The following is a 9482-nucleotide window of genomic DNA, read 5'->3' as shown; positions in this document are numbered from 1 at the left end:
GAAAAGGAAGAGTTTACTAGGGCTGAAGCTGTAAAATGAGGAGCATATGAAAGCTTGGATGTGGCTGTGATTTAGAAGGACAGCTGCGTATGGGAGAAGATCCAGCCGAGACTGAAGGTTTATTGCTCTAAGTACCTTGGAAACTTTGGTTTTGTTGTCAAATAAAAGACCTTGAACAGGAATTAAAATCAGCAGGAGCCCAGGACATGGTTTTACCTGGGTCAGTAGCTCACTGACTTGTAGCATCACTGTAGTGACCCAAGACATCATAAGAATTGTGGAAATAGGACATCAGGAGACTTTGGGGTGAAGATAAGTGGCTTATATTTGGTATGACAGAAATGGAGACTACTTTTGATTAAACCCACAGTAACTAGGCTGCACAGGGTCGAAATACCTTTAGATAGTAGATATTACTGAAGCTGCAGTCAATTATGTGACACTGCTGGAAAAGAAGTCCTTAGACACTTGCGGAGATCTCTGTGCAAGGACTCAGTTTGCAAGGTGGTGTATCAAGATATATGTCTGAGTATCAATAATATCAAAATACGTCATCTGCAAGTTCCATCTAGTCATAGCAGCAGGATGTGGGACAGATACAGCTGATATAGGGGCTGGAAAGGCATTTAATGTAACTTTTATTTTTCAGGAATAACAGAGCTTGCCAATATCCATTCATTAACTCCAGGCTGGTTTTTTTTAATGACTATTCTCCCTGTCTCTTGCATTTTATGAGTCCAAGTGGGTCAGAGTGGGTCAAATTTGCTACTTCATTTTTTTAGTACCCTTCTAGTAATCAGCACAAAATGCAGATACTACAAGCTGAAACAATTGGTACTTTTCAAATATCTTAAATAAACTATATTCTGCAACTGTGTCTTGGTTTTCTTTGATAACTACCTCACAAAGTGTTTTCTTACTCTTAGGCAGTATGTGAGTATATAAGTTAATTCATATAGTTAGAAAGACACTCAGCTGACGTGGTTATAAGCCAGTCATATCCTTAGCCAGTCATTTCCTCTTTGAGAGGAGATACACAAGCTTCGTCTTTGAGATCTATAATAGGTTTTCTCTGAGGAGTCATGAAGGTCCTCTGCCAAGACCCATATTTGAATTGCTAAGGTTAGTTTGGACAGCACAACCTTGAATTTAACACATCTTCCTTGTTTTCCAAAATTGCTGTAGATTATCATGGCCCCATTTCCCCACTAAACAAATGACATTTCCAGCTTCTACAGTGACCTTGGTATCTCAAATGAGACATGACAATTACTGACACTAGAGTGTTTTTTCTCATCAGAAAGCAAAAATCTTATTTTTGGTAAGTAGCTTAACACTAAATTACATCACCATTGAGAATACTGTGTAGGATGGAGGTTATTGGCAAAGGCTCCAGCCTGAGTGTAAATCAGATTACATTTTTACTTTTCGTCCCTGTTTTTTTCTCTGCAGGTACAGTATTCCCTAGTGCTGCTTTATGTAGAATAACAAAAAGGCAGAAACTTACATAAATGGCCCTGAGACTTGTAAAATTGCAAACAGGAAATACAGCAATGTCTTTATAGTATCACAGAATCATTTTGATTGGAAGGAAGCTGTTGAGATAACCTAGACGTGTGTTTCAGTTTGTGTCCATTTCCTCTTGTCCCGTGACTAGGAACCACTAAGAGTCTGGATCTCGTTTCCTTGTTTCCTCTCATCAGGTACTAAATTCACTGGTAAGGTCCCTCTGAGCATTTTCTCCTCCAGGCTCTTTTGGCCTGTTCTCTCATGCTCCAGATCAATAATTATTTAGTGGCCCAGTGCTGGATTCAGTCTGGTAAGTCTGTATCTGCCTCATTTTGGGTAACACAGCCCTGGACCCACCACTCCAGATGTGTCTCACAGGTGCTGAGTAGAGGGGAAGGATCACCTCCCTCAACTTGCTCTTCAGAATGCTGCCCCAGAGGCTATTGTAATTGAATGGTCGTGTTTTAATTGAATCAAGGTCTGGTGTTTGGAAGTTCTGATCACTTCATTCTATGCTATTCTCAGGACATCTGCCTTTTACTGGGGATCCTATAGGGAATAAGCTGGTATCTGGTTTGCTGGTCGTCTGCAGAGTGAACTAAGCAATGTGAACTAAGCTCTTGGAATTTTGCCTGCCCCAAAACCACACGTGGTTTCCAAGCCAGCCTGAAGAGACTTCCAGCATACCACACTGTCCTCCATTCTGGACATGATTTTCATTGTTTTGAACTGGTAGGAGGAAAGTACATTTTCTTCTAGGCAGCTGCACAAGTGCACATAACTTGATTATTGATCCATAACAGACAGGCTCTAGGTAGACTTTCTCAAGTTTAAGGCTACACGCAGCAGGGTCACAGCCCTTATCACCATCACCTTATCTGGACTCAGTATCAGTGGCTCTTTGGCCACATTCTGGGATCCACAGCTGCATCCAGTAAACCTGGTTTGGGTCTGTTACTCAGTTTTGGGGGTTCTGACTTGTCTGCTTCCTTGTGTACTTCCACTGTAGTTCTAGAAGCTCTCCATCAACCTTTGAGATACAGCTACTGGTGATCAACATGACGATCCATAGACATAAGTTTTTGACTGCTCACAGCAAAATCAATTAAGGACCTCTTCCTTCTGCCAAGATGGTCACCTCTCCTAAATCACTTTTGTTATCTACCATGTTTCCCAGTGTGTACAGACAGAGAAAACTAGATCCAGTTCGGGAGGGGCAGCCTAGAAGTTCAAGAGGGTTGACAAACTGAAGAGCTCAAGACCTTAGGCTTTTAACTCCTTTGGCTGTCTTGAAGCCCAACTCAAAATTCCTGTCAGTTTTCTACATGTTATATAATTTTTCAGGAACTAAAGACATTGCCAGAAGCAACTTTCCTTTGTGTGACGTCAGATAGAAAGCTATTTCGAAATCAATGATTCCTCAGGGGAACATGTTTCTGAGTGAGCTGTACAAACTCCTGAGCTGCAGTGATGATGTTGTCCTGAATATGAGTCTGAAAAGAATGTTCCCTGCTTAAAATACGAGTAGACATCTGCAATCACTTTTCTACAGCCAGGCATGGCACCTCTATGCGCTGTGCTGTGCACAAAAACAACTCATTCACATCTGGGACATTTAGGGGCCTCAGAGATCACTCTGAAACATCTGTAAAGGAGCTGCTGCCATGTTAATACTCCTTCTGTTTGTGTGACATACCTGAAAGAGAATTATTGCTAAGGCCTCCACCTACTTTACAACCTCCTGCAGCTCATATTGCCCTACCACCCATTCTGCCACTGAGCAAGGCCTTGTTGTTCGTGTTTGCTCCACTAAGGGACTGATCTTCATCTTTTCTGACTATGACAGAGGATTGCCAAAGCCATGCTAGTTTGAATCTCTTAAGCTGGCTCAGTTTGCATGTCACAACAAGTGCAAACACCAGGAAGAAGACAATAATTCCACAAGGCAGCCTGAGTAAGACTTCCAGCTACTCCTGGTGGAAGGAAGAACTATGCTTCAATGAACAATGGTTTCTAGAAATGCTGTGCCCCCTCTTGCACTTCCTCTGCGTCTCCCTTCCCTTTGACATCTTCACAATTACAGTGTGCTGGTTCCCAACACTGCAAAAGCCTTCGTGCCTTTGACATGGCTTAGTATTGAAAATACTAATCTATATATGTCACATATTTATGTCACATGGATGCCTGCATCGCATTGAAAGTCAATGTGATTTAGTCTCTTAACTCAATTCCTTTTGAAATGTTACCTTTGATGATCCCATGCATTTGATGAAAAATCCAGTTCTAAATATAATTTTGATGTAGTTGATAACCTAGACAACTAAATGTTATGATTTTCAACAGCTGTAGCGTCATTTAGAGACATTAGCAGATGTGGGTTTTATAGCCATATTCATCTGATCATCTTCTCCCAGCCTAATCACACACTGAAATCTTACTCTTGTCTATTTCACAAAGCAAAGTATCCAAACAAGAGCATCAAGGAATGCCAATGAAACATAAAGGTTTGTGAAAGCACTGTCATGGACAATATCCCAAGTTAAAGTAATTTTGCTAAATGTGAAAATATCTTGCGAATACTGTAGATTCATAATTATCATAAGAATGGTCTATGCTTTTTCCTGCTCCTAAGGTGAAGGGGTCTGCCTAGTCTAGCCTCGGTTTTTATTGTAATATTTTCATATTTATATTCTTCCAGACATCTGCACACAAAAATCATTCTGCTTTAAAAATTGGCATAGTTCACACTGTCAACGCTGTCGTTGGAATTTGATACTTGGATATTCAAGTCCTTTACTGAAGCAGCTATGTAAGACTGAGCTGACAAAAATACCTTTTCTAGATCTTCTAAACAGGGATGTACAAGCAGTAACTCTGTGAAGATAATTAAAGGATGTTTTTTGCAGAAAGCACTTTTGCAATATAAAGGCATTCTGTATTTAAATGTCTTAGGTAATCTCTGGGTTTAGGGAGATTTTTACTTTAATTGTTCATTTTTTCCCTTTCCATATCACAGTTTAATCATGTGCTCCATCCTTTTAAAGTGACTGGGTGGAATTTTAAGTGGCAGCGTACTAAAAAAGTAATTCAGCTGTGGAGCTGCTATAATTCTGATGGTTTGGGTTCAACCCTACATGCAAGCATTAATTAGCTTCAGTTCATGAAGCAGGCTTTCAATGACTGAATTTCTAGATTGATATTGTCTTTTAGAATAGTTTTCATTCCTCGTCTTAACAGTATGCTCCAGTGCTTTGTGGCAGCTAGTGGAGTTGAACTTACTATGTAAGGTATGAATGACATTCCCCCCCCTCAGATTTATTTTATTAAAAGCAAATTTTGAAAATGCATAGATCCCTTTCCTCTGATGAGCCTTGGATCTTTGTATGCTAGTTAACACCAATCAAAAGAAAAAGGATGAAGTCAGCATAATAAAATGCCTTCTGTTCTTCCCATCACAACTGCAAGTGTTCATAAATGTTTTCTGATTAGTGCTGCAGAGGGTGAAGTGTTCTAAATCCTTCCTTCCCTAGCATCAATATAATAGAAAATACTAGGGAATAGAATGAGAATGAATGAATTTACTCTTGTAAATAGTATTATTGCAGACACAGCTTTAATATACCTTTAAGTTGGGCAATAACCAAAAACATTAGTCTGTGTGGCTATGGAGCCAATAAGTGAAGTGATGAAGAGTCACGATGAAGACTTCATATCTGGTTATGTTAGAATTTATTTTAAGCTGTTAATAGAGGATTTTCATAAGAAATAACTGGGTGCCCCTTTGCAATCTTAGAAAATTCTTGAAGTACAGGCAAGGTGACAGAAATCAGAAAGCAAACAAATGTGGTGTTGCCTTGAAATGGTCATAGAGACAATGAGTGCCTCCCAGGAAGCTGAAGCAGAATGTTGCTTATTTACCTAGCTTTATTACTTTTATTGTATATTCTTGACAGGAATTCTATTAAGAGGCGGTTTAATAATTGAAAATTTTCTGATCTGCCCTAACTGAAAATGAAATCTTGGCTTTCCTGGCAGTACAATGCTGTGCTGTCTGGTATTTAGCTGGATCCTGTTATGGGAGGCAACAAACATTTTCCTGTGTTCTTTGCTCAGAGTAGGATCAGGCTTGAGTCCAGCATCAAAATCTATGTTCAGATATTTAATAATATTTCTTAGTAATAACCCCAAACCTTGTTTCTTTTCTAATATTTTGTTTTTGTTTTTGTTTTAGATCTCCTATTTTAACACAGAAGTCATTCATGGTCTGCCAGAGGATCTGCTTTTCAGTGCATGCTTTATATCATAGATAGAATTCTAGAGTAAGCAATTATGAATCATACTGGTCCTGAGAATCAAAACACCTGCCTTTCAAACCATGCTGCTCAAATAACAATAGAACAGAAAATAATTCAAATCAGTTTTGTGTTCATTCAGAAAGCTCACAGATATTTTTAAGGGTCGTGTCAAATATATGTAATACAGTCTATAGGAGAGGGAGATTGCTGTAACAGTTCAAGGTGTGGTCTTTGTCCTGAAAGCCTGTTTAATCCTTGTCCTGACATTCTTTTGAGAGCTTGAGGCAAACCACTTAGCATTTCTGTGACTCAGTTCCTCAACTAAAACTAGGAGTAATAAATTTTCCATCTGGCAATGACATTGTGAGAAAACGTACATTCAAAGCATTTTGAACTCCACTTAGACTTTATTCATGGCTATCTATATGTATAGCAATACGACAATCAGCATGTAACAAAGCAATGGCTACTTCATTATAAACAAGTCAGACGGTTTAGAATTAATTTTTTTTCTTTGAAGTTCCGTGTTCAATATTTGCAGTATATCATTCAGCACCGGTATGGACTAACATCCAGATTCTACTGTCCTCATTTTGGCAAAAACTCTGGTTAATTTTGTTGTCTGGACTCCAAATTTGATTCTGCAGAATGCTGAGCAGATAAAGTTTCTTTTAGTTTTGCTAAAAGCATTTTCAGTTCAGCACCTCCCAGCAGCAGACCATTTTTAAAGCATTTTCAGGCTCCTTTATGAAAGCACAGTGTTATAGAAGGATGATGGACTTGCTTAGATAGATGTTGGGCGGCCAGCATTTGTTATTATCCTTGATGTTTCTTACTATAGATACATCTTTGTAATGCCAAACACATAATAAGATAGTTGATGTACATTCCTGTCAGAGAAATTGTACTTGGGCATGTTTGTATTACACAAAGTCCAGTTCAGTCAAATCTATCTGTTCTCCCCATGATTTGTATTTGAAGTAACTTCAGTGTTGACCAGTATCACAGCATACATTTGTTTGTTTAGTCCTCAAAGCTTTGATATTAAATTCAAAGTTGTCCAACTGTGCTTCTTAACTATCTTCCTCTTGCCAGTGTGGTAAGGAATCTAAAAAAGAGTGATCTTAAATGGCTAACTCTACATTGGTATGCATTCTGCATAGCCCTCTGAATTTTCTTAGCAGCACAAAAACTCAGAAAATTACATGGATATTTAACTAATATTAATGAGAAAATAGTGGGCATTCTTAAATTTAAACATTTTTATCTAAATGTAATTGTGTGGTAATGTATAATTAATGTGTGTGATATGTTGCAGGTTGATTATGTTCCTGAGACCTTTTGAATTTGTCTTTCATTTTTTTAACCGTGGTGAATTCCTAGAAACATGAGAACAAATCCATTGTGCTTGTTACAGTAAGAGGGAATTTTGTGTGTGATATCTAAAGCAGATAGGTATCTGCAAATTTCCTGTGTGCATCCACGCTGCAACTACTGTGTGTTAGCTTCGGCTTGGGCACACATCCTTATCTTTGCTCACAAAGTCCCATTTAGTTCAGGTTTTTGACAATAATGATTTCTGTGAAGGTTTTTACAGCCTTAGACAGCAGCAGGAGGAAAAATGTTGCTTTTGTGCAAAGAACCTGTCTCAAGCAAGGGCACAGGAGGTTCAGCGTTTAAGGCAGTGATACTGGGGAATGGTCTGCAGTGCGCTGAAGACCAGGAATTTTGTCTCAGAGGACAGGCTCTTATTTGCCCCCTCTGCTCCTTATTTGCATATATCCACAGAATAAAATGTTCAGATGTGCATATTCATCATTTGGCCAAAATAAAAGAAGATAAAAGCTCTCTTCCCAAGCCCACTTTTTTTTTCCTTAATAAGAGCTGCAAGACCATTAGAAACTAGGCCTTTTATTAGAGTGTGTAAGTGCAATCTTATCTGTGTACCTTAAGGCGAGCATGATTGTAAGTTATCTTTCATATTCAGAATTACTGTACCAGAGAATTGGTCTCTAGACAAGTATCAAGACAGTCTGGTAGTGCAATAGCTGAATAATAGAGATCAGCCTTCAGGACCCAGCCTTGAGCCTGACATCAGTCCTCTGTGCATGAGCTTCAAAGGAAACCATATTTAGTCCTCTAGGATAGTAAAAAGATTGTTTGAAGTTAGTAAAGCACATGTGTAAGTATTGGCAGGCTCAGGGCTTTTATCCTCAATGAATACAAATGTCTTACCATGTTAGAAGTCATTATTGTTTAGAGATAATAGATGCAAATATTTGAAGCAGATAGCCTTTGAAAAAATATGCTGGTTTGAGTGGTTCATTATACTATACAACTTTTGTTTCCTTCTGTGTATTCTGAAAGGATGCTAATATATCTTTTAAAGAGTTTAAGCTTTTTTTGTCCTTTCTTGCTTTTGAGAAAAAGTGTGTTTCCATGTCAACTAGCGCATTTGTTCCCATATATTAAGACCCATTGTGTAATTGAGATTTTTTTCACTGCAAGATATGACTTGTTGAAGGACAAGTAGACTCCTGTTAAATAGACCTAACTGGTTAGAGTTTTAAAATGCAAATCATCAGCCCACTCTCATTTGAACATATTCAGTAACATGTAAGTAGACATTTTTGAAAAATGGACACCCAGTTTTGTTCAGCAGAAACACAGAATTTCTCAGACAATTAAGTGATCACACAGGAGGAGTCAGAGTGCTACGGCAGAACAGAGGATGTGACTGAGGTGGGAAAGTGTCAACTGAGCCAGGTTACTGCACTAGGAAGGGTTAGGACAGCCAGTCCTTGATAGAGTGTCCTGCACCTTGTTTGTGGTCAACAAGGTGACTTCATGCATGGTATGTGATTGCCTGAGAAGTGTCAGGAGATGCAAGGAAGTATTGCACCTTCCAGCCCATCACCTGCTATGCTGCTTTGACCCTCAAAGGTTTGCATTCCTCCTTTCTTGGTTAACTATGCATGTTTCATTTAAGCTTTTTGTATTTATAGAGTGAGCTGGGTGTGGAAGCATTGTCAGTTTTTTCTTTTCCTTTTCTCTGTTGCTGAAGAAATTCAGGTAATTTTCCATCAAGAAAAAAAATCACTGAAATTGTTAACCAGTTGAGATTATAAATCTACCATATAATTTAGTTTATTGCTTTTCTGAAGGCAACTAAGCTGCCTTTAAGGCAGTTCTTATAAAATCTCCTGCTAATCAAAAGCACTCAAACCTTTGAAAAGTTTGTCACTTTTTTGCAGTTAACAGTATTTCCACTAAGCCATTTGATTATACCTAAAAGCAGGAAAGAAGCAGGAGAGTCCTTGTAATAGTGTTGATATGGCACAGACATCCTATGATGGATTTTCTGTTAAGAGTGGCAGTTTCTCTTCAATATTTTAGTGTAAACTAAGGAACAAATTTACTAAAATAGTTTCTACTACATACAACTTAGAAGAAGGGGGAGAGGGGGGAAAGCCAGAACATATAAGCCCATGTATTTCAATTTACAATTCCTAGTGAATAAACTTAAATTATCATAACAAAACTTCAATCATTATAATAGCAGTCTTTTTATTGTCAGAGCCAAAGTAATTAATCTGTATATTTATGATCCTTGTCTATGATTAGTTTTCTGTCACAGGATGTGGTGAGTCTGTGCTGTTATGACTATATTTTATTTAA

This window comes from Geospiza fortis, unplaced genomic scaffold, assembly GCF_000277835.1.
Source record: "Geospiza fortis unplaced genomic scaffold, GeoFor_1.0 scaffold162, whole genome shotgun sequence".
NCBI lineage: Eukaryota > Metazoa > Chordata > Aves > Passeriformes > Thraupidae > Geospiza > Geospiza fortis.
This window is presented reverse-complemented; position numbering follows the sequence as displayed.